Source organism: Xenopus laevis, chromosome 1L (assembly GCF_017654675.1).
Source record: "Xenopus laevis strain J_2021 chromosome 1L, Xenopus_laevis_v10.1, whole genome shotgun sequence".
Lineage (NCBI taxonomy): Eukaryota > Metazoa > Chordata > Amphibia > Anura > Pipidae > Xenopus > Xenopus laevis.
In genome coordinates this window covers 36194947-36222590 of record NC_054371.1, presented here as the reverse complement: position 1 = coordinate 36222590, position 27644 = coordinate 36194947, and the positions used below count along the sequence as shown (strand labels likewise).

The 27644-nt window shown below is 38.8% G+C and overlaps 1 pseudogene; it reads left to right on the top strand.

Annotated features, from left to right (window-relative positions):
- The first annotated feature begins 236 nt into the window (after positions 1-236).
- Positions 237-27644, top strand: part of LOC121400534 — a 112843-nt pseudogene continuing 85435 nt past the window's right edge.

Sequence of the window (27644 nt, the reverse complement as noted above, 5' to 3'; positions counted from 1 at the left end):
TGTATTTGCTGTAATAGAAGCCAATCCTTTATTATCTCTGGGAGGAAAAAGGCACCACGGTAGCTTCTGTGGAATGTTAAACATTGCTGCAACATGCCTCTAGAGGATGCCATTGTTTTCAGTATTCCTGCGAGCACTTGCACTGCTATATAAAGTATACCAAAAATTGTTCTGACTTTCACAGTCAGAAATGTTACAGTTTAATAGTACCTACATTGGGCAACTGAAAATTGAAAATGGAGATACTGTTTTGCAATTTCATGAGTCTTTGTTTTTTCCTTATCAACACACCATGTGGTTCTGTGCCTGCTAACAATGGGTCTTCACCTCCACCGGAGGTTCAGATATTAGAAGAATCTATATATATTCAACAATGGAAGAAGGCACTCGTGAGTTAGGAGTAAACAGAAGCACATTCATGTCACCTAATTCAGCTGCCATCTTGCACAATGACGTCCAGCTCTGATGTGGAAGGGGCAGTTTGTGGAATTTCACCCTACGCTTGCTTTTATGGGCCATCGACCATGCCAACAAAAACAGGGTGGCTAGAAAAACTGTCACCTCATCGGTGAGATCTATTTTTTTAATCTTTGCTTCCTGGTGCCCTGTAGTTTTTTAGAGTACAGAACTCCACTTCTATTAAATTGAATGTTGTTGTGCCTTTATATGTTCATAGAACGCCTTATAATATCCTTATATTTTACAATAGGGGGTGCATTATTCACTATGTAGCTTGCCCATTTTCTTATGGCACATACTGTAAATGATATCTTTATAAATAAGGCATTGTGACATAATAATGTGCCATTTATATACTGTATTATCCTTTTGTTTGTCTTTGTCCTTCCAAATCCATTAAGGGTAGCCATCTTTTCTGGAAAACATACAGCACTTTTGGGGGAATGTAATAAAAGTTGTTAATGGAAAACATATTTGCAATGCAAAAAGTTATGCCTTTGTGCAAACAAATTTGCCTTTGTGTGAATTTAATATAGCGTTTGCAAACCCGGAAACTGTTTAGCGACCACTTCCAACAGGGGAAGAAGGTTTGCAAATTTTATAGTTTCCGGCAGTGCACAGTGAATGTAATAAACCTTCTTACTGAAAAAGTTGTTATGTTTGCTCCAAAAGATTACGACACCTTCAAGCACTTCTTAAAAGTGAGCAATTCGCAATTAAAATTCGCAATGTAATAACAGTTTAAGGAAGAGTATTACATTGCAAAATGCACATTTTTATTCTTATATGTGCAAATTGTTTTGCTCTTTGCGACTTTTATTACATGCCCCCATTTATATATAATATATGGAATTTATCTTTACAGTATCTACATATTTCCCTGCCATCAGTTAAAGGTGTAATTTGACAATTTATTTCATGTTTTTCAAATTCTAAAATGGCCCCAGGTTCAACAGCCTCAGTTACATTACACTGATAAAAAAAATATAGTTTTCTTGAAGCTTAGGGCTCTACTTCATCAGCTTAAAACCATATATCTGTAAATACATCAACCCTTTAATAATGAAAACTCGTGCAATAATCAGGTTAGAGATAACTGGCATACATACGGGTGCCTATTAAACTAAATGCTTGGGACCTGGGATTTTCTGGATAATTGATCTGTATGTAATTTGAACCTCCATATATTGCCTAATTAAAATGAATTTAAATGTTAAGTAAACCCAATAAGACTGTTTTGCTTCCAATTAGGATTAATTATATCTTTGTTGGGATAAAGTAAAAGGTACTGTTTTATTATTACAGAGAAAAAGGAAATACTTTTTTAAAAAATGTGAATTATTTGATTAAAATTGATGGGAGACAGTCTTCCAGTAATTTGGAGCTTTCTGGATAATGGGTTTCTAGATAACGTCCATACCAACATGAGAGCCTGAAATGTGAGGATACCCTTAGGCGAGGTTCTAGTTGAAACCATTCTCTGGCACTGATGAACCTTAACCTATGACCCTATAAGAATAATATTTTATTCTTTACTTTTGAAAATCAGCAAATGCTGCAACCTAATATAGCTAGCATGGTTTAGCATGCTTTTTTTTTATGAGCCCACTCTCACACACGCACCTTCAGGAACTGTGAAACAGCTAATTGCTATTCTCATTTAGGCTTATGGTTAAATTTACACTTTGAAGCATCTCTGATATTTCATCAGAAAATGCTAAATAATATCTATTTATGAGCTGAACAGGCAGATAAACAAACACACATTTCCCTTCTTTCATCAGACACATGAGTGCACCATGATATATAATTCTGTGAAATATACATCTAAATATCTCTATCCAGAATACACTTAACGCATGACATCAATAATGTATCTGTCTTTCAGAAGTTGCATGTTTCAAAAGAGATGAGTAAAAGTTGACGGAATGCATCTTTCTTACTATAGCAAAGACCGGGTAAGGAAACAAAACTTTTTTTCCTTTGTGATGTATTGATGGGAAGACTCGTCTCAAGGCTTCTGTAAACAATGAGGGAGTTACGGTTTCATTCTATGTTTCTGTCTGAGACACACATCTTATACACAACGATAGCTTTTTCTCACTTTCTCAAAGCTTGCAAGCGTTATCTATTCATTATAGGTATCTTACTATTGTACAGTTGTATTAGATTATGTATCCATGAGTGCAGCCAGTACTTCCAATGATGTTTTGAAGATATAACCTTGGAGTCATGCCATAAAAACAGCATTTGAAAGGGTTACAAGACTAGGGATAATAATAGATCATATGATTTTTATATTATACTCAACTGCTTTGGAAATTAACAAAGACTCACAAAAAGAAGGTTTCAGAGTTTGAATGCCAGTCTGGATATGCATTATATTGATGGATATGAATATATGAAGCCAGTGATGTATGAAGTAAATGCAGAAATGTACAAGTCTGTGTTTTAACACCAAGATCAGACTAAAATCAATGGGAAGGTATAGAAGAAACCAACTGAAGCTGCCCATAAAATGGTGCAAAACCAATATCAATGTATTATGGATATCGGTTGATTTGGGGATCGGGCAAAGCACCATGTTTGCCAGTTCCTGTTGACAATGGAGATCTCTTTATTTTTGCTGTGCCAATCATTTGCACTAACAAAGGCAGCTATATCATGCATTACCCTTGATCCAAATCACAACGGTAAGGTCACCATACTGTGCCTCGCCCCTTATATGTTCTCTTTCTATTCAATTCATGGTTTGCTTGGTTGGCACATGTATGGCTACCTCAAGTCAGACAAAAACAATTAAGCGAGTTGTCCTAATTGATGGACTGATATGGATGCAGATGTTTTAAAGCGGGATGGGTAGTGATGGGCGAATTTATTCGCCAGGCGCGAATTCGCGGGGAATTTGCGCGTTTCGCCGCCAGCGAATAAATTCGCGAATCGCCCGCGAAAATTCGCGTCAAAAAATTCGCCGGCGTCAAAATTTTTTTTTCGAAAAACGGACGCGGGCGCCAAAAACGGGCGCCGGCGTCGGAAAAACGGGCGCAAATTCGCCCATCACTAGGGATGGGGTGTTCATTGGATGGTCTTCATAAAGAGGCTGGTGACCCAGTGGCTTTTGGCCAGGAAACTCTGTTAAGGTTATTTTATATGTTCATTGTCAAATGTTTAATACAGCTCCATTATTAAACTGACCCAGTAAAATTTAACAAATGCACTCACTGGTGACTTTGGATCACACCTTCTAATAATGGCTTGAGGCATGGAGCGTCAATTGTAATAATGGATTTATTGTTGTCCACTGAAATAATTAACAAAGCCATGGCGTTACTTGCCCTGTTTGGCCATAGTTGAGAATGAGGACACAACAGGTCCTTGGCATGGTTCTTGATGACTGTCACAGGATGATTTTGAGGTAGTCTCTGGCATTAAATGAACAATATATTGACTATATAATACCCTTGTGTTCTACCTTTTTTCAGGACATGTTTTCAAAGGGGAAAATTTCTCTGCCTGCCATTGTGAAAATAAACAAAATGGTAGAAAGCAAATTTGAAGTGGTCACCAGGCAAAGGACATTTGTGTTTCGAGCAGAGAAGGTAGGTGAGCATTGGGCTGTGATTTCATGCAATGACTCAATAATGTAATGAGAAGATGCATTTCATCTACCAAATATAATGAAGGAAAGGCTGAGATAAGCTCTTTGCAACTGCGGCCACAATCATTTTCTCATGATGCATTTTTAAGAATTCCTGAGATTTGGTAACCTCTGTTTGATAAAATCAATTCTAGACTGTAATTATTCTTAGGTGTCATATTAGGAGTCTGACAGAAGAACTCACTCAGGGGTCTCCGCTGTCTGATCAGTTTGGGCTTTTCAGATGTATGAGATGTGGCTTTACAGGTATAAAAGATTCAGTAGTACTCTTGCGAAGCTAATGGGAACAACACTCAAAAAGCAGGAAGGGATCAAATCAGCAAGGTTAATGGGGGAAATATAGATTCTCTTCCAAAGAACCCTTGAAATCAGCGAATAAATGTTACCCTAGTGAAGGGGTTTTTGATTAAAAATATGTAAAGGAAAATTTGATTTTAAACTTCCAAAAAAAAAATATGTATATATATTTACTTAAATAAGTGTACATAATTCCTTATATTGAGAGGGAACTGTGATAGTCTGCCTTTGACTTAAAGGAAGTCTTTCTCTACCCCCTTAGGCTCACAATGTCATTCATTTCCACCATTAACATTGTGAGGTGTTTTATTCTGGGATTTCAAGTCCCTCTGCTTTCCAGAGAAACAGTGCACTTCGCATCATGGAATCCAATGGAACAGGCTGAATGACTTTGCCAGCCTAAGAAGATGGGGAAGTGGTCATGAGGAGACCATCATGACTGCTTCTCAATCTGTGAAATTATGTATGTCTATAAATCAGTATGACTGAATTTATGTCAAAAAGGTTTTTAAATTAAAGGATATGTAAACCTTTAAAATATGTGAATGTAAAAGTGATGAGGGTGCTATTCTAAGCACTTTTGCAATGTACAGTGTTTCTTTATTTTTAATTCCAAGATATTAATGGATACACATACTGTTAATATGAATGCATTTAGTTTCAACAATGCCACTTACTGGTCATTTTCCAACCATTCTGACCACAAAGTAGTCAAGGCTCAGGTTACACAGCAGATAGCAGATAAGCTCTGTAGAACATAATGGTGTTATCTGTATCCACTATTTAACCTGTGCCATATAGACGTTTTTCAATTTCTGCCATTACTACACAGCAGCTTGTTTATATGAACTATAGTAGTGTTTCTGAAGCAGACATAACGGTTTTACCAACAGTAGATGATATATTCATTACTTTAAAACCCTTTCATCTTTGGCATTACTGTTCCTTTAAGCCGCACATTTTTCTGCCAGCTGTAAACAGTTTGGTTTAATGCAATGCAATTTGGAGACCTCAGTTATTTTACTTTTTACACTAAGGGGCATATTTACTTAGCTCGAGTGAAGGAATAGAATAAAAAAAACTTCAAATTTCGAATGATTTTTTTGGCTACTTCGACCTTTGACTACGACTTCGAATCGAACGATTCGAACTAAAAATTGCTATTCGACCATTCGATAGTCGAAGTACTGTCTTTTTAAAAAAAACTTCGACCCCCTACTTCGCCAAGTAAAACCTACCGAACCTCAATGTTAACCTATGGGAAGGTCCCCATAGGCTTTCTAACAGATTTTTGGTCGAAGGAAAATCATTCGATCGATGGATTAAAATCCTTTGAATCGTTCGATGAAGCGGGGGCATAATTATAAAGGAAGCAGAGCCTATGGCTGCAGGGGGCACAGGAGTTATAGGGGGCCCCAAAAGACCCTAATTCATATACGGTTTCAATAAATATTTGGAAAAAGGTCAACCTCTAATCATTTTGGGGTCCTAAAAAATAAGTTGCTTTGGGGCCCATTAATATCTAGTTACGCCTCTGTCGTGAAGGCAAAAAACATATTGAAATGGATCAAGGGACCTCTGCCATTGACTTCTACATGACCTCCACAGGTTTTAGCTGGAGTATTTTCATATTCTGGCTTTTAGCAGCTTCGAAGTATAATAAATCCCGAAAAAATGTTTCCTTCCAAATACTTGAATTTTTCAGGAAAACACAACTCGACCTTTAATAAATAACCCACCTTTATTTGTTACATAATAATAGAAACTTTGTTTTGTCCGACCACAGGCTATCTGAAGTTTTGGGAGAGTATCTGGAGATTCCTTCTTCGATTTCTATTAATTCTTTATCTAAAAAATGTTGGAACGATTACGGGTCAGACCCACACCCATTACTTAAAGTTTCCAATAAATGGACTGAGTTCCTACATTATCAAATGTCCCCTTCAGACTTAGTGAAGTCTGTTTATGATTTCAATAAATTGATTTTAACAGAGAGTTGGAGGATACAACATTATAAGTTAGTTCACTATTTTTTTTCTAAAAGTATCTCTTCTAGTCCTGTATCATATTGTCCCAAGTGCGATGAGACCAATGTGTCCCTTTTCCACTATTTATGGACTTGTCCAAAGATTAGTAGGTTTTGGAAGGAAGTCACCAGTTTTCTGAATAGAAGTCTGAAAATAAAAATTAAATTTTCTCCAGGTTTTGCTTTGTTGCATCTAGATGAAAATAGGCTTTCTTCAATCTTTAATATTGAATTTATGTCCCAAGAGAATACATTTTGACAAATTTATTTTTAGCAGCCTCCAAGAAGGCATTATTTAATTTTTGGCTACAAAAGGAGCCCCCTTCATTGTCAGACATAATTTCTTCTATGAACCAGCTTTGTTGGCAGGAAGCTTTATTAGTAAAAACAAAAGGAAATAATTCCAAAGAGTCTTTTAGACGTATATGGTCTCCTTTCCTTGGGATCTGTAACTCCAGAACTAGAAGTCAAATATCTCAGTTCCTTCAATTGTAAATAGATTGCAAGTTTGGATATTTGACATTTCCGAGGACAATGGACTTTTTTCTATCTTTGTTTTTTTGATTGTGTTTGCATCCAATGGTATAGTTAGTTTTAGTTAGTTCTTGTTAATTTCTTTTATATTTACTTCATTGTAAAATTTACATTTTTGAATATTGTTTCATTATACTAATTGCAGCACATTTTCTTTTTCTGCATTCTACTTGTTGTCATATTGTCTTTTTGGTTTATTGTAAAATCAAATAAAATATTTTGAAACATAATAAATAACCCACTTAAACAATGTAGCGCATGCTTGTTTTTCCCTTTCATTTGAATTGGGTATTTCTTGGTATATTTCACCTGAATATTCTTTCTAATCTCTGCTATTAGTCTGACATCCGATCCTAGAGGACAGAGATGACTGGATTGGCACACTGCAGCGAGCTTCAAAATCCGAGCATTATGAGTTGCCGGGTCTCGGTGTCAATGAGAAAAATGGATATCTTGAGCTGAAAGGTTATCAAAATAAAATCTTCTCTGTGATAAACGGAAGCAAATTATGAGTAAAAGCAAACAGCTAAGACTTCAATCCTATTTCACTTCATGCCTTCTAAAGTTGGTAGAGGGGGGAAAAATGTTAAAAAAAAATACAGGCATGGAATCCATTATCAGGAAATCCATTATCCAGAAAGCTTTAAATTATGGGAAGGCTATCTGCCATAGACCATTGTATTCAGATAATTAAAATGTAAAATTATTTCCTTCTTCTCTGTAATAATAAACCTTGTATTTGATCCCAACTAAGATATAATTAATCCTTATTAGAGGACTGGGTTTAATTAATGATTTTTAGTAGCCTTAGGGATAATGTCATGAATTTTTTTTTTTCTTCAAAACACATCAGTTAATAGAGCTGCTCCAGCAGAATTCTGCACTGAAATCCGTTTCTCAAAAGAGCCAACAGATTTTTTTATATTTAATTTTGAAATCTGACATGGGGCTAGACATATTGTTAGTTTCCCAGCTGCCCCCAGTCATGTGACTTGTACTCCGATAAACTTCAATCACTCTTTACTGCTGTACTGCAAGTTGGAGTGATATCACCCCCTCCCTCCCCCCCCAGCAGCCTAACAACAGAACAATGGGAAGGTAACCAGATAGCAGCTCTCTAACACAAGATAACAGCTCCCTGGTAGATCTAAGAACAGCACTCAATAGCAAAATCCAGGTCCAACTGCGACACATTCAGTTACATTGAGTAGGAAAAACAACAGCCTGTCAGAAAGCAGTTCCATCCTAAAGTGCTGGCTCTTTCTGAAAGCACATGACCAGGCAAAATGACCTGAGATGGTGCCTACACACCAATATTACAATAAAAAAAATACACTTGCTGGTTCAGGAATGACATTTTATATTGTAGAGTAAATTATTTGCAATGAAAACAGTGTAATTTAGAAATAAAAACGACATCATAAAAATCATGACAGAATCCCTTTAAAGTATGGAGATGCAAGACCCCTTATCTCGAAAACCCCAGGGACTGAGCATTCTGGATACAGGAATAGAAGCCAAGGACATTTTTAGGAGATAGCAAATGAATAACAGTATAGACAATTTTGCTGTTGGGTGGTTTTCCCTCCATGCTATTTAAATATATGGCATGGCATGTTGCCAATTAATACATGGCATGGCATAGATCACTGGCACAATAGTAACATAGTAATTTTAAGTTCTGTGAGTCTTGTTTCTTTGCATCTTTGAGATCATTCATAACAGCATGATGTATAATGTTCTTTATGCGTTTGTTTGTATCTTGCGATAATTTGTGGCACCTATATTACACTGTTGATTAAAGAAAGTGCGAAACTGCAGTCTGCATCTCACAAAATGGACAATTCTAAGCAACTTTTAAATTGGTCTTTATTGTTTAATTTTTTTTTATAGTTTTCTGATTATTTGTCTTTTTTTTTTTGTCTCTTTCTGGCATTCAGATGGGGGTCATTGTCCCCATCTAAAACACATGCTCTATAAGGCTACACATGTATTGTTGTTGTTGTTACTTTTTATTACTCATCTTTCTATCCAGGCCTCTCCTATTCATAATCCAGTCTCTTATTCAAATCAATGCATGGTTGCTAGGGAAATTTGCACCCTAGGAACCAGATTTCTGAAATTGCAAACTGCTGCTGAATAAAAAGCTAAATAACTCAAAAAACACAAATAATAAAAAATGAAAACTAATTACAAATTGTCTCCGAATATCACTCTTTACATCAGTGATCCCCAACCAGTAGCTCGTGAGTAACATGTTGCTCTCCAAGCCCTTGGATGTTGCTCCGAGTGGCCTCAAAGCAGGAGCTTATTTTTGAATTCCAGGCTTGGAGGCAAGTTTTGGTTGTATAAAAAACAGGTGCACTGCCAAACAGAGTCTCAATGTAGGTTGATAATCCACATAGGGACAACCAATTGGCCAATCACAGCACCCCAAGAACATTTGTCATGCTTGTGTTGCTCCCCAATTCCTTTTACTTCTGAATGTTATTCACGGGTTCAAAAGGTTAGGGATCCCTGCTCTACATAATACTAAATGTTAATTTAAAGGTAAACAGCCCCTTAAAGGACAGGCCTCCTTGTAAGAATGCCCCATTTTTGCATGGAGATCCCCTGTCCCTTTTTCTGCCAGAATACAGCGGTGGTCACAACACGCTATGTGTCACAGGCCTTAGGCTTTATTGCTTCCTTTTACACCCACCATCACTACTTCTATTGTGATGTCAGTGACGGCATCACACTGCCCGTAGAAATACCTGTTCAAGTATAGGATCCGTTATCTGGAAACCTCTTATCCAGAGAGATCCGAATTAAGGGAAGACCATCTCCCATAGACTCCATTTTAAGCAAATTATTATTATTTTTCTCTCTCTGTAATAATAAAACAGTAGCTTGTACTTGATCCAAACTGAGATATAATTAATCTTTATTGGAAGCAAAACACTTCTAGTGGGTTTATTAAATATTTTATTGAATTTTAGTAGACTCAAGTTATGGTGAAGCAAAACAAAAAGACCCACTTAATCACCCCAGGGTTCCAAGCATTCTGGATAACAGGTCCCATACTTGTACTGAGCAACTAAGCTGCGTAGTTTATCTATTGAAGGATGTTTGCACCACACTGACCCTTTAATACCAGAAATGAATTTTCTATGCCCGCTCTCAAATAATTTCATTGTTCTAGTTATGTCAATTAATAATGTCATTGTTTGGTGGCTGGGAAACCTTTGGTGTACATCTCATGTGTAGTATATACCTGTAATTATTTTCTAATGTTGGCCAAATACATGACTATAAAGGATAATCCCTGGCCTAGTCAAAATTTGATTCATTTGATATTTCTCCACTACTTTGCCGCACATTTGAAATAGGAAATCACCTTTACCTGCAACTTGTTTTACTACAACTCCCTGCATTGTAGCATTATTTATTGTGCACTGACAAGCCCCCTCTATAGTATAGTATATAGTAATAATGTATGAAGTATATGAAATGTAGTTGATGGCAGCCGGAGGATCTCTATAAAGCTGGGGCTGGGACTTATACCATTAACCTGACGGACAAAGGCCAGTGTATATGCTGTTAGTTTTGGGATTTACATTTTAGGGACTGACAGCAGCAAGGGGAAAACAATTCAAAACATTTATGAAGGTTTCTTTACTGCCTGTGAAAATCTGAAGTGTTACAATCACACCACTAGAGGACAATGTTGCCTTTGGAAAGAGCACTGTGCAAAAGCAAGTGAGTAACAAAACAGAGAATTCACAAAGGGATGAGCTAATACTGTTCTTATATTGGCACTCACATCCATGCTAGAACTAGTCCCATTGTGATTTATAGAGCTTTATTATGACTGCAGTGCTAAAACTTACCTAGTGTTAAAATAAGAACACATCATACTGAATTCTATTAACTCTAGTGAAGAGGGGGGGGGGGGGAGAAAAAGTGGCTCTTTATATTGTGTTTTTCTGAGACTTTCTGAAAGATCTCTCATGAAATTTGATGCACCGCTTAGTGTAGTTCCACTTACAGCTTCCAGTTTTTTTTCTCTACTTTTTTTCTTTTTACAGTGTAATTAATGTATATTTCAACTCTAGCAGACAACGCATTCAGGGCCTGTATATAATGCACTGATAGAACGCTGAGCCACAAGGGTGCTGAATGTTCTATAATGTTGTCTGTACAATTGTTTAAATAATGATAATATGATAATTCATTAATTGCTTCAGAGACTTCACTATTTATTTTACACAGCCCATTATTCTATGGCTGCCTGCTTCCCCTGAGTTGTTACCCTGCACCTGTTTCCTACAATAAAAACCATTATAAAATCCTACACCCGTAACCCAATATGTATGAACAATTAGCTGAACCAAATGTGCCCAGCTGGATGCCTTAATAGACTAGCAATGTCCAACTTACAAATACAACTTTAAGCATCCCTATCAGAAATTGCTCGGTGCTATAGTTTAGTTTAGTACAGCAGGCACCAAAGCATTTGGTTTAAGTTAATGTAGAAGAAAATCATGTTAATTAATCATGCACCAGTGCAGACCCGGCAGGAGAAATCAAAGTGGGCACCCCACAGCACCGAGCATACTTCCAGGTAGAAGTGGCTTAACTTGGGCTTGTCGGCCTACCCCTGCAAACAATTCTACTGAGGGGTTCCGGTGTAAACAGTCCCTCCTCCCCAGGCCCCCCTCTGGCCTGCTTGTTCCACACCTCCCAGCTTTCACTGCTCTGGTATTTAAAGGGACTAGAGGGGCTTGGCAGGGGGGACCATGAAGCAGCAGACTAGTGATGTGCGGGTGGGGTTTTTCCTGACCCTAACCCGCCCTCCCTCAACCTGTGCCCGCCCGCACCCGACTTCCGGGTTCCTTTTATAGACCCACGCTGCCCCGTCCCACCGATGATGTCCCAAAAGGGGCGGGATGAGCAGGAGCATGGCTATAAAGCCGGAAGTCAGAAGCCAACATTTGAAGGTGGCTGACGGGGAAAGCAGGAGAAGAGCTCAACCCGCACCCGTGAGGTTGCGGGTATCGGGCTCCTGCACATCACTACAGCAGACCCAGAGGTCTGGGCCCCCCTGTAGCCTTAGGGACTGCTGTATAGGTTGTTACTCCACTGCCTCCAATGCAGAGTGCAGGCAGTTTTAAAGGCACTGGGGTTTTGCAGCAGTGTTGGCATGGGGGACTTCAACTGTTTCCAGTGGGCCCAGTTGCCCCACTCCAGACCCCTAGTAGTGAGCAATTGCCAAAACTGTTCATATAAAGCAGAGTAGAGGGGTTGGTAGGTGCCATATTGCAGCCTGATATTCTCTTCCCAGTGATATCTGACCTGGAGAAGTCATGTTCAAATTGTCTTCTACTACACCTGCTCCTGGTGAAAGATTGCTGGGAGGAGAACATCAAGTTTGCTTGGAGGAGAACATCCTGTAAAGTATATGCTTATAAATGGTTGTTAGTGATATCGTCAGTTATAATCGCAGCTTAGTGATGTCATTTCTATCACATGACTCACTGAAACTTGCGTGTTATAATAATTAAAGTACCTCCTGTTGCCCAGCGTTCCATAACCTGTTTTTATATGGTTATGGAACTCCTCGGTAACTTATAATATCCTTATATCCTATTAGGTCGATGAAATTGAGTCTATGGGAGAAGGCCTTTCCTTAATTCAGAGCTTTCTGGATAACTGGTTTCCGGATAACAGCGTATTATCATAATTAAAATACCCCCTGGAACTCCTCGGTAATTTATAATATCCTTATATCCTATTAGGTCTTTTTAATGAGACGGGTGGCTAATTTAATTGATTGTAGGTGGTATATATATTGTTTGTATATATTGCTAATTATCAATTAAAGACAAGCAAGTTATCTTCTATAAACCATATACTTTCTATGTTTTGATTCTGATATTTGCAAAAAAACCTTTCAAAAACGAATTAGGGATTATCTGCTCAGAAGGGTGAACTTGATGGGTGATTGTCTTCTTTTAAATCGCTACTAGTTTGTAATATCTGTTTTTATAACTCTATTACACTCAGTTGTTGGTGAACATAGGTCTCCTATTATATTATGGGAACATAAGGCCTAAATGCAGCTCATCCTTTTAGAACACCCCCCCTTATATTTACTCCAAATGCCACTTAAATCCGGGTTTCACTTCTCTTCTGACTGCAAGTAGTTGAGGATCCATAACCCATAGATTAGGGTATTTATGGGGTTATGTAATAAAAGGCACCAGGTTTGCCCAGGAGCAGTAAATAATAGCAAATAGATATACAGAAGTATATATAGTTTATGTGAGGGTATGGATGGGTCATTGTGAATGTTTTGTATGGACGCTGGGTTTCACTTGGAGGGGTTGAACTTGATGGACTTTTTTTCAACCCATCTTAACTATGTAACTATGTAATCATCAGGTAACATTTACGGGTCACCTCTTTAAAAGCAAATATTTTATTGGTTGCTATGGGTTATTGCTCCTGGACAAACATAGGGCCTTTTATTGCATATGGGGGGGGGGGGGGGTTAGTGGTCCAAACTAATTTCCAAATGCAAAATGATCTTGCAATATTCTAAGGCGCATGAAGAAATTAAACATGATTCATTGTCTATGGATATTTTTATTAATTAAACGTGCCAAGGTCTAATTAATGAAATGTGCAAAGCCTCATTCTCTACACCTACGGGTATGGGTTCCGTTATCAAGAAACCAGTTATCCAGAAAGCTCTGAATTAAGGAAAGGCCTTCTCCCATAGACTTAATTTCATCGAAATAATCCAAATTTTTAATTATTATTTCCTTTTTCTCTGGAGTAAAAAAACAGTAGTTTGTACTTGATTCAAATTAAGGTATAATTAATATTTATTGGAAGCAAAACCAGCCAGCTTGGGTTTATTTAAGACTTTCTAGTAGACTTAAGGCATGAAGATCCAAATTACAAATTTGCAATTGCAACGTGCTAAAACAGAAGCAAATCTGTTCACATGCACAGTGTTCCATATTACCTATACATATATATTGGGGCTAATTTATTATAATTTGGGTTTCCTTGATGCAAGTCCAGGGTCTCCCAAAGGGTTGTGTCAATAGTTGCAAAAGAAGTGCAGCAAATAAATCACACGCTACCGTCGATATTAAATGCTAGCGGCAACTTTGCAATGAAACTAAAATTCTGGGGAATCAAACTCTGCATGAATGGGAAAAAATGCTGATGTATCCTCCAGTTCTGTAGCACAGAAAACATTAGTAGGTAGCATTTATTTGCTGTTCGGCATGAATCACCTGATGTGGTTGCTCTTGGTAACCAGACTTGGAGAAAACTTTGCATCTGTTATTGAAGTACCTCATAATACCATCTGCCAGAAGATATCACAGGTGGCTATAGTAATTGTCAGTTAACATTATTAAGATAGGAATATGTGACAAGTATCAAAATATCACATTTATATAAAAAAAACACAGGAAAAGAAGAAGAATCATATTCATGGCAAAACATATTTATATTATTTATTAGAAATTATATTTTAGTTCCTCCTTTACAGAAAAATAAAAGAAATATTACAGAATATGCTAAATTGTAAATGATTCTTTATTATAGGGCTCATTTACAAATGCAAGGACAAGGACAAAGCACATAATTGTGCCCAGACTTTATTCACGTAGATACTTACGTATCGCTTGCGCTTAATGAGAAAATATCATGAATTTTTTTCAATATTGAAAATATAAAGTCTAGACACATTTTGACAATGTATTGCTTTTAAAAATCTTGCACCATTACAAAGTAGCCTCCCATTCCCTACTCTCTAGAAAACAGTACGCAATTTTTAATTGATTTAAAGGAACAGTAACGTCAAAAAATAAAAGTGTTTTAAAGTAATGAAAATAAAATGCAGTGTTGCCCTGCACTGGTAAAACTGATGTGTTTGCTTCAGAAACACTACTATTGTTTATATAAATAAACTGCTGTGTAGAAATGAGGGCAGCCATTCAAAGGAGAAAAGGCTCAGATTACACAGCAGGTAGCAGATAAGCTCTGTCTGTCGAATAGTGTTATCTGTTATCCATTAGTTATCCTGTGTCATGTAGCCGTTTTTCAATTTCCGCCATTGCTCCAGAGCAGCTTGTTTATATGAAGTATAGTAGTGTTTCTGAAGTAAACAAATCAGTTTTACCAGAGTAGGGCAACACTACATGATATTTTCATTACTTTAAAACACTTATATTTTTTGGTGTTACTGTTTCTTTAAAAAGCTTGTTATTTCAGTATGATGAAGCTTATATTATATTTTCTTTTTCGCGATAGTAGATCATTTTGCCAGCATTTAGTAAAGTCTGCAATGGCAAGGTACAAAGCACATGGCAAGAGAGTCCTAGAGTTTACACCAACATTGAGGAGGTGTTACTACTAGGCTTTCCTTAGGGCAGGGGTTCCCAACCTGTTTTACACCAGCATTTTACACCAGCATTGAGGAGGTGTTACTACTAGACTTTCCTTAAGGCAGGGGTTCCCAACCTGTTTTACTTGTGAGCCACATTGATATATAAAAAGAGTTGGGGAGCAGCACAAGCATGTAAAATGTTCCTGTGGTTGCCAAATAAGGGCTATGATCGGGTAGCCCCTATGTGGACTGGCAGCCTACAGGAGGCTCTGTTTGGCAGTACACCTTGTTTTTATGCAACCAAAATCTGCCTTCAAGTCAGGAATTCCAAAATAATTACCTGCTTTGAGGCCACATGAAGCAACAACTAGGGGTTGGTGAGCAACATTTTGCCCGGGAGCCACTGTTTGCGGATCACTGCCTTAGTGTGTTGTGTCTATAGGGGGTTTCACTTAGAGGAAAGGCAGTTTACGAAGATCAAATGTGTCCACAATTGGTGGGGCTGGAACTAGGGGTAGGCAGAAGAGGAAAGTGTCTAGGGTACATCAATTGGGGGGCACTATTAGCGGGGACTGAATCATGTGGAGAGTGCAACAGTATTGCAGGGTTGGTGTGTAGACCTGGGGATTGAGGTTTCAGGGGTTTCAGCAAATTCCGTGTGGACAGAGCTCTGGCCTGGTTCTACTGCATTCCAGTGGTTTTGAATTGTGATAAGGATAGTCTGACAAGCTCCATCTATTGGTGCCACAACTTGCATGTCATTTACAAACATGGATGCAAATTTGTGCCTGTGTTGTCAAATCAAGGCCAATTTTAGCATACAGAAATATGGAAACCCTGCAAGGCAAGGTCTTCTCTCCCTATGGATTTGCATAGAGTGGTGACTCAGTGGCCACTAGAGTGTAAGTGTAGGAGTAGGGACCAAGGGGGAAGTAAAGCCATAAGAAGAAAGGAACCCACTGGGAGATGTAATGGCTGGTGGGTAATAATCAGGTAGAGTAGCAGAATGGTCAGTAAAATGAACAGATAAATTGGCAGAGGCTGGGAATATTAGGGAATTTAATGGCAATGAACAAGGAGTGCTTTAGATATGAGCGACACCTGCTGATTACTACAGTGTAGCTGATCCCATAGCATCCCATAGGGCCAGGAACACAGACTGCATAGGCAAATTCTTTCTATGTCTTTAGTAGCAAAGCAGAAATATTGGGCAAACTTAGACTGCAAAGTCAATAGCAGGAAGCACATTACACTTGTGATCCAATCAATTACCTTTGACCCAACACCTGGGTGGCATTTGGTCAAAGATGCAATCGTTTGATATCCCGACAAACCAAGCAAATCTATGGGTACTGTATATGGTCAGCTTAAGCTGTTCATTAGATACATAGCCGCTTTATATGTATCCCTAAGTACAAAGCATTTTACTGTGGATGGGAATAAGCAGTAAATTAGCTGAGTGATAAAGATATTCTGAGAAGGAATGTCCTGCAAACAAAAGCCTCTCTATATAAAGCAAACTTGTGTTTAACAGTAAAAGGAAAGAGAGCGCATTTGATGCTGAATCTGTAAAGGAAATAAAAAGAGTGCATACTAGAGCTCTGAAGTAATGCTTCTGCTTGGTTTTTTATCCTTGTGGGTTAAAGAAAGAAGATCAAAGTTAGGAAACGTGAATATAGGGCAGGGCGGTGGACAGAATGTTAATTACAGACTTTATGGCAATACAAACTGTGTGACATAAATTACCAGAATACCGAACGTTTAATTTCTCTTTTGAGACCAAATGCTTCATAGGTTCTAAGTTCCTGCATCCAATATATTTCCTCCTTATGCAGGGCATTAACCCCGAATCATGACTCTATCCATTTCTATAAATTTGAGATTAGATGCTGTGTGACTAGCCTGTAAAAATGTTTAGCACCGCCGCTCTCCTGCCTTCTTTTCTTTCCAGACTCTGTTTGAGCATTCCAATAATAACCTGCTTTTATTTAAAGAAATCATTTGATTTGTAAATTCCCCCAACCCTGCAGCCTGAAAAATATTGAAAATGAAAACTAAATTGATATATCTTATAATGAATTGCGACTGCGTTGTTTCATCAATTCAACCGGATATTTTACATTTATAAAGAAATGCTATACACATAGGTATGAAAGGACAACACTAAGACATTCAGCTATTAGATCTGAATACTCATTACTGATTAAGATTCTTCCATAATATATATGTGTAACATGATTTTGGACTATACAAGCCAACGGGGTTAACAACCAGCTAGTATACTAGAGCATGGCTTACACTGGACTCTAACATTTAAGGCAGGACCTTTGTAAAAGGTAAGTATTGAAGGTGCGATGTAGTGAAACTACAACTCTCACAGGCTACTGTGCTTTAAGCAATGAAGAAATGGGTGCCAGGAGGTTCCTGCACATCAAACAGCACTGAATAACTTTATTTGTCAGAGACAAATGATCCACAGGTGAGGCATTTGCAGAATTTATATAGGCACATAGCTCAGACAGTATATCAGAAGCAGATGCATTATTTGAGGATGTAGTCAATGCAGTACAACTTCCCTCCAGCCAGAAATACCTCACACGTGGTCTGGATCTCACCCAGTGGAGGGGTCAGGGAAGAGAACCTAAAGACTGACACACTATCCACTGTGGTCCCTTCACTGTAGGCAAATCTTACAGCCTGGGAAGCTACTCCCTGCTACACCTCCTTGATGGAGCACACAGCTGCTATTTCTCTTTTCCCTCACTGTCTTACTCTACTAGAGAGTCTTATAACATGATATTCCTGCCACTCACTAACCTCATTCATGGGGTCCCTGCTCCCCTATTTCCATACTAGATGTTCAGGTCCCTCTAGGGCAAACTGGCTTTACTAGGCCTTGGTGTACCCAGGCTCCCTGGAAACATCCGTATGGGTCTGACACCAGAAGCCAAAAAGGAAGATCCACCCTTCTCACTTTGGTATAGTGTGACAGGAAGTGGTCACAGCGCCTCTTGGCCAATAGCACAACTTATGCAAATTACAACTAGCTACATGGACATCTGCCCAGCAACTAGGGATATCAGGAAGTATAGGGATTTAAAGCCACAGGGGCACATTAACCCTATATATCTGTACACATGTGTGAGGCTAAAGGTGGAAAGCACTAAAGGAAAGAGACTTCCCTTACAAGGGAAGTATAATAAAAGTCTAGTCTAAACTGGGTCAGGTATTAACCAGGAGAAGGAAAGGCTAAAGTAAGCTTTATCAGAAAGCTCTATATAAATAAACCAGTAAATCCTCAAAGTAATGCTGCTCTGAATCGTCTGTCAAAAGAAAAACCTAATTTCTTTCCTTCTATTGTGTATACATGGGCTTCCTGTTTTCATCTTAAAACTCCAGGGCATGGAATAAGCATGCTCAGTTTGCTCCTCTCTCCTCTCTCTCTCTCCCTCCCTCCCCCCTCCCTACTGTAATCTGAGCCCAGAGCTATGAGTAAGCAGGGAGAGACTCAGGCAGGAAGTGATGTCACATCTAGCAAATATGGCAGCTGCTATCCTAAACAAACAGAGACAGTGTCTAGAGCTGTTTACTCAGCTATGGTAAAGCATGCTGCAGAATAAATATGGTGTTATAACTTGCACTATTGTGGTTAATCTATTGGCAATAAACGGCCTCTGTAGCTTTCCTTCTCCTTTAAACAGATGACCAGCAAATGCTACCTGCTGATTGGGTGCTATGGGGTATTAAACCTGGTAGAAACTTTTACTACACTACCCCCTTAGTGTCTGTAGTGAAAACCCAGAGCTTTCAGACCATGAGCACAATTTGTGTCTAGTGATATCTGACAAAGGGGCATGTCCTAGAGATGAGCTGTGTCTCACTTATGGTGGGAAAAAGACTGACAAGATCTATTCCAGACTGGAGCCTGGGTCCACCTAAAAATACATCTAAATGTGCTAGTTATAACTTTCTAAAGTTAAATACATTTATAAGTTTATGTACTGTGTCTGTGTGACTGTAGATGTCTTTGGGATGAAAAGCATCACATCAAATATCACCAAGAAAGATTGCCGGGGAATGTAAACCAGACACATATGAATAAAGGAAACACAAGGCAAGGCCATAAATACTGTTGGAAAATGAGACAGTGTCAGGCAGACCATTCAACACAAGATTGTATAATCATATAAAGCAGCAAACATGTGGCAAAGAGGTGAACTCATGAATAAAAAGGGCAAGAAATTACAATAATAAAAAATAAATAAATGTGAGTTCCTCTGCAAAAGGGCTTCTTTCTCTGTACTTAGCCAAAAAAGGCTGTATATTCTTTTCTGAAGGCAATCAAAATCCGTGCCCCAGCTTTGTAACTCTGTCCTCCATATTATCTTCCCTCCCAGAAGCCCATGTTCACTCCTCTCTGATATGTTTCTCTGTTTCTTCACCTCTTGTTGGATGAGACCTATGGACAGGTAATCAATTGTCTTCATATGTTTCATTTATCATGACATTGATTTTGCAGAGGGAAGCTGTAGTCTCACGGCGCAAACTGATCTTTATTTCCACTCTTGATGATTACAATTATATTTTAGTGGACTGAAGTTTATCAATGACAGAAACACACTGAGAATTAATCTGTCAGAGTATAAAAAATGAACACATTTTTTTTAAAAAAAAAATGGTAGGAAATTGGACTGCCAGCTTTGAAATGGAATCAACATTTCTGAGAAAGGAAATTGAGAAAAAAAAGTCCCAAAAACTATTTTGGAGACTTTCCTTCAATAAATATAACGGCAAGCTCTTTTCAGGGAGTGCATGGTAAAAATGTTACCAATGTTATCTGCTAATCTCTTGCAACATATTACAGTTATGGTCACAGGGCCAGATTTCATTATGCTAGGTCCCTAAATTAGGGCTCCTGGTTAGTGATGGGCGAATTTGCACGATTTGCCGCCGGCGAATAAATCCGCGAAACGGACGTAAAAATTCACTGGCGTCAAAAACGGACACCGCATAAAAAAAACAGAGGCCGGCATCAAAAACGAGACGCCGGCTCCATTTCACGAGTTTTTCACCGTTTCACAAATTTCGCTGGAAATTCGCGAATTTTTTGGCAAAGCGAAACGGCGCAAATTCGCCCATCACTACTCCTGGTCGATATTCTCCCAACAATGCCTGCTCGCAACCCCCTCCTACAGAATTGGGCATCCAGGAGATTCTGACAGCTGTCCAGTCCAGTGCAGATACATCTCACAGGTGACTAACTTCATCTAAAGTTTTACTGCACTAAGTGACTAATCCAAGCCTGTTGTTTCGTTTGGATGCTTTCTAAACCATCTGCATGAAAGACTTAAAGGAACAGTAACACCAAAATCTGAAAGTGTTTTTGAATAATGACAATATAATGTAGTGTTGCCCTGCACTGTTGAAACTGTATTTGCTTCAGAAACTCTACAATAGTTTATATAAACAAGCTTCTGCGTAGTCATGGGGGCAGCCATTCATAGCTGAAAAGGAGAAAAGGCACAGGATGCACAGCAGAAAACAGATAAACTCTATATTAGTGCAATGAGATTCTTCAGAACTTATCTGTTATGAACTGTGTATCCTTTGCTTGAATGGCTATCCCCATGGCCACACAGAAGCTTGTTTATTTAAACTATAGTAGTCTTACTGAAGCAAACACCAGATTTACCATTGCAGAGCATACCAGAGCAGAGCAACAGTGCATTATACTGTGATTCCTTTTAAAGGCTTTCATTTTTAGGTGTTAATGTTCCTTTAAAGGACAATGAGACCCCCAACCCCCATTGAATTTGATTTCCCCCCACTGACCATAGAAGCTGTCCTATCCCCACCTAGACTGCATAGTTGGCTTCTCTGAAAAGATCCAGGGCCCCCCATACTGGTGCTGAGTCCGGCGAGATATGCAACTGGGTTTTTAGTAGGCATCTTTAGCTGCATCAGATTTATTTTTTAGCTCCTGATGGAGGGACCCCATCTAGGAGCATCCTCAGTTGAACAGATCTGGTCCTGACTTCCACTATGCATGTTCCAGATCGGCGGTCTATATGCAGGAGCCAAAAACCATATCTAATGCCTTTATGGTTGGGACAATGATTGATTGGGGCAAGACTGTGTATGCCAGAGATTTTTCTTTAATTGGGACCCAATTTTGCTTGTTGGACGGGTCCACAAGCCAAGGGGCCTAGATGAACAGTAGGCTAATAATTGTGGCCCCTAGGGAGAGGGAAACCTCAATTACTTGGTGGCACTGTGAGTACTGACACAAGTGCTGCAGAGCTAAGGGGTAAAACTTAGGCCCCTACCAGTACAGACACTTTTGGCCTTTGACTTTGGTCAGTACCCAGTGGAGGTGCAATTTGCTCTGCTTGGAGTTGCCGAGGTGCAGTGTGGGCATATATTACGTTTTTGTGCCTTTTTTTGCAATTTGTACTTTGCATCATCAAAATACATAAATGAGTCCTGTATTATCATAAACTTTAGTTACGAAAAATTACTTTTTTGGTGGAAGTCAAAGAAAATGACAAGCTACCCAGCCCTAAATCACATGCCAAAATTCATGTCTAACTGATGTCAAAATTAACTAAAATTATCCCCTTTGCAAATACCATCTATTAGTCTTGGTTCATGTTAACACCTCCTTGAAAGGCCAGTTCAGAAAAGCAAAACGTTCTCAATCTTTTATCATTGCAGTTCATTCAATTCCATTGTCCAGTGATCAGGATATTTGTTTCTTTTTTTCTCCATGTAAGAAGAGCTATTTGTTTCTTTTTTTCCTCATGTAAGAAGAAGTTCTTTAAAACCTTTAAAACACCTTTTAAACATCTCCTTGGAAGGCCAGTTCTCCAGAAAAGCTTAACGTTCTCAATATTTTATCATTGCAGTTCATTCAATTCCATTGCCCTTTGGTGATCAGGATATCCCCCCTCCTTCTCTATAAGAAGAGTTCTTTAAAACCCACCCTAGCAACTTCCATTCAGATGTCTACCAGCATGCTCATCATTGTACCTCCTTTATAGGATTGCTATTACTGCTGTAGAAGTTAATGATATCCGCAGCAGTTGGTAGGTTATGTCTCTTTATGAGGCTGCACTATAAACACAGTTATGCTCCTCGCTTTGTGTTAGTAAGTTCAGTGGCACCAAATGCGGCGAGGAGAGCAAGGTCATTGGAGATGCAGTTTACGGGGGCTGGCATTTGAATCAACAACAGTAGGATGGCAATTAGGTGATTCAGTGAGCTTTGTTCCTCACTAACAACATATCTACTGTGTTATTCATACATAACCCCTCCAAACAACTGCTGGAAGGGCCGACAACCTTGTATGGTTTATGGATAACCTTTGCCACATTTTATGATATTTTTCAGCATGAAGGAGTTTAGTATGGCTCTCTGACTGCGCTAATATAATCCCACTGTTAGCAGTCTGTGCTATGTGCACAACCACATCATTCAACGCCGGTTGATGGGTTTTTTTATGGACTTGCCTTTTGGCCTTTATATCTTATTAAATGCTTGATATTTCTGGCTGGTCGTATACTTACATTCCGAATTTATTTACTTCTTTCAAAAGGCATTTGTTACATCCGCCCCATTTCATTGAGCTCCCTCTCCTTCAGATGCGCTCACATCATAGGCGACATTGATAATGAGAGCGAGAGATAGAATAACATGAAAAAAGATTTTTAATTAAATATAAGGTGAAAACAGGAGTGGAGAGAATGACACAAGTCACAACTGCCGTTGCTTAACACGAAATCTTAATTCCACTTGATCACTGCAGGGTTTTGTCTGATTAATTTTGAAATTAATAAGTAACATTTGCATGTGCTTTTAGCTGTAATTCACAGTTGTCAAAAAGTCACAGTTATAAGCAACTTAGTGAAAGCACTCTGACGACTCCTGAGGGAAAGCGACACGAGTCTTACAAGCTGTCACTTAAAATGAGGGGTAGTCAACCCCCAGCCAGGGAGGATGATGGGAATTGTTCATTAGCTTTCGAAGAGTCACAAGTTGATTATCACCCGTAGAAAGAGCATCTTTCATCTCAATTCCTAATTTTTAGCATCTCACTTGGACAAATGCTGCTTTGTTTTCTTTCATCTAAAGCAACCCTTCCAAAGCCTTCAAAAAAAGTAAACTAAAACTAAGATATAGGCATACATTATGATGTGTATGAATTTCGTTTATTTTTTAAATAACAGTTAAACACAGATTATTTTAATGTTTCTATAGGCTACTAGATCATGTTAAATGGCTAATATGCTTATTCACTTGGGCTTATGTTAAAAAGATACATAAATAATGTCATTCCATCAAGTGGTATAAGCTTCAAAGCAATAAGTTGAGGGACTGCTCACCAAAGCTGTGGATCCATTCACTTCCCTTCTGGCTCCGGGAGAAATCTATTACAAACTCCAAATGTCTGCTTCGGATCCCTCGCACATGAAATGGGTCGACAAAACGTTGTCATAAAAATGAGCGATGTGATTGTGATTTTTAGAAGATACCAAATAAAGTTTTGTTGACCAGTTTCATGCTTGGGATTCAAAGAACACAACTGGAATACATAAATACTGCCAAAAGTAAATATAGATTTAATTGTTATGTCACACAGACATACCCAATCCCTCTGAGGATCAGAGCCTGATTTACACATTGGACGCCCCTAGGCCCACCGGCTTGTCGCCCCTGCTCCCCTCCCCTTGACGTGTGCACATGTGTGAATTTCCTTAGTCATGTCCACAGCACTGCAGAAAAATTTAAAAATGATCAAATCTCCTGCATTACACTAATATTTCTGATGAGGCTGGGTGGTAGACCTCCCCTATAAGCCTTCTGCCCTAGCTCTGGGCCTTTGTGGTCTTAACACAGTCCAGGCCTGGAAACCATGATAGTCTGCTTATGACTTGATGGTACAACTTCCCCTACCCCATTATTCACCCCTCCACCATCTTGTTCCATTGTGACGTGATGGATTCTGGGACCTGAAGTTCCATGGTGGAGAAACCAACCCTAAACAAAGGCGGGGGACTTTAACACCACTTTATCTAGACGGTTTCACAAAACTTCCCACCTCCATTCATGCAAATCTCACAAGTAACACCTGCCTCTGTGAGTTTCATGACACAATGATAATTCTATCACACTGCTCGGATGAGCAATGAAACATCTTCAATGATTAATCAGCAAATCCAGCTGCTCTAGATTGTCAAAGGCAGTTGGTTTCTATAATCCTTGACCCATTTATTACATTGTAACTCCTGCTTGTCTCCTGGTAGAGCACTGCTACTGTACGTGCAATGCTCTGTCGGCACAGAAAAGGATAAAGGAAGTGCAAGTTGAGTTTTAACTGTGACACAGTTCTCTTTTAGGAGAAGTATTGTGCAAAAGTAGTTTTAGACAGGATCAAATTTAGAAGAAAATTTACTTATCTCCACTAGATATCCAGAGCAAAGTCACAGACTTATTACAGACACAGCAGTTATTACTTGGGTATCACTCACACTTAATGTGACCTATCCCAAGCCTACTTGGATTTCTCACTTTGCCTCTGATGGGTATCACCTGGAGAACTGCCGCGTACTATGATCTTCTTGTTTCCTTTTGTGGCTTTTCTGTCATAATCCTGACAACATAATAACAAATTACAAATACACACTTATTTTATGTTCTGTGACAACCTCACTAAGAGCACATGCATTATAGCTCAAAATGTCACATTATATGAATGTCATTGCAGTAGGTCAAGCAGCCAGAGGAAGTGATGGCAGAGATGGAACATAATCATATAGTGACTTTTTTGCAGCACCAAATATGCTTCAATATTACACAGGTCGCAGTGTGATATAAATCATAACTTTTTATTTGCCTTGCTCCTACTATAATCAAAGTTACTGCTACAGAAATGCTGAATCTATTTTAAGCAGAGACTGGGTACTTTGATTAGGGACTATTTGGACATCAGGACTAGGGATGCACCGAATCCACTTTTTTGGATTCGGCCAAACCCCCGAATCCTTCGTGAAAGATTCGGCCGAATACCGAACCGAATCCGAACATTTTTTACTTCTTGTTTTTGTTTTCTGACAAAAGGTCACGCAATTTTCCTTCCCCACCCCTAATTTGCATATGCAAATTATGATTCGGATTTGGTTCGGCCGGGTAGAAGGATTCGGCCGAATCCAAATCCTGCTGAAAAAGGCCGAATCCTGGCCAAATCCCGAACTGAATCCTGGATTCGGTGCATCCCTAATCAGGACATATTTAACAAAAGGTGAAAGAATGGTCAGAGAAGAAGACCACAAATAGATGTGTGTCTGTAGGTGCAAAAATTGGAGCTCCCAAAGTAACATCTCCTCAAAGCAGGTGCTAATTGCGCTGTGAAATATGTTGGCGCTATATAAATACATGTTAATAATGTTAATAATAATTGCAGGACTCATTGGTATTTGTTTGTTTGTATATTTTATATACTGTACATAGCGCTACTTATGTATGCACCACTGATCAGAGGGTCATTATGATAGCGAAGTACAAATAAATACAACCTACAATCAGGGTCGAGTCTTTTGAGAATGCACGCAGTAGGTTTCATGGAGGCATGTGACACAGGCAGGGGTCTTAAGTTCAGGAGGGAGCTTCCAGGGACTGCTGGGAGGAGGGCCCTTAGACAGCAGCCCCGGTGGGCCCTGAGCCCCCCTCCCAGAAGTCCCTGGGAGCCCGCCCCTCAACTTCAGACCCCTGACTGTGCCGCATGCCTCCATGAAAGGCACTGTGCGCATGCTGAAAAGATGCGACATGCTGCAGCGTCAACAACTTTCCTTTCTGGGGCAGCTGGGGGAGCAGATCTGGGCTGCGGAGGCCCATGAGGGCCAGCGTCCACTGGGTTTTTTCCTGGTGTTCTGCCAGCCCAGTCCCACCCTGCATAAAATAATAAATGCAAATAAATACAAAGTGCAGTCACTGCCCTGTAGAGATTCTATTTCCTTCTGTTAGCCCTGTTCTTTGCATTTTATTCAGTGAAGCACAATAACCTGCCTTTGGCACGAGTAAAAAGAAGCGTATTGATTGTATGAAGATTGTAATGCATGCAATTTTGTTCTTGGATTTAGACATGAATCCTATAATATTGGACATTTTATTTTATAGGAACATGCCAAGCATTTATTCACAGTACTGGATAGAACTGGACCATTTGTATTTCCTTTTCTTCTGCTCCCTGTTGGCTTCTGCAATGTCCATCCTCCCATAAACCTACCTTTAAGTTTTAGGACCCCCCCCTCCCCCAGCGCATGTGTTCATCAGTTCTTGCTTCTCGCCCTGTGTTCTTTCCTATTAATATTCTGTAGCATTATCACTTCCATTCCCTAACCTTCCTGTAGCATATACTGTAGCTATTTCTCTCTCTTATATGTTAAAGGATATGATTCATTGGTCTGTCAGCATTGTGCACCGACAAATGAAATTAAATAATGGACGGCAAGCGACTGTTATTCACTGTTCTACCTGAGTGAATATTATACATAGTAACAATAATCATGTAATGAATACTTGTTCATACGATATACTATAGACGCATCACTTTTTTTTAAGGGAACTGGTATCCTTTAAAACAAAGCCTGAAATGGTTTCATTAAGGTTTCGTTAATTTATTAAGCTCCAATCAGGCTTTTTGGGTCAAAAACTCACATTTTTCATTTTTTATTAAAGCCCGATGCAGCAAAAAGCCCAAATCTCAGACCTGCCAAGGTTGTGTATAAGTCAGTGGCAGAGGTCCCCCCTATCATATTTTAAAGTTTCTCCAGTATGAGCTGGAATTAGCCAGAAAATTCGACCATTCTGGGCTTTTCAGGAAAAAGCCCCAAAAAATCTAGCAATTCGGGAAAAAACCCAAAAAGTTTCTAGGATTCGGGTTTTTACTCAATTTAATTGTGTTTTTACCCAAACCAATTAAATCAAGCTTTTTAAATAATAAATAAGGTAAAATCGGGTGTGGGAGTTTGGTTGTGCTTTTGCTATTTTAAAAATTAGATAAGGTTGGATTTTAGTAAATAACCCTTCCCATCTTGTCTTCTCTTTTTTTCTTCATATCCTTCCTCTTGTTATGCTATGTTTACATTAAGTTATACTACCTGAAGGGCAAAAACTGTTGTTTGTACATGTGCTTCAACCTATTAGAATTTTGCATGTCTCCCTAAAGTTATTTGGCAGCCATTCATGTTTCTTTTACTTAAGAATTAAGAAATTAATTAATT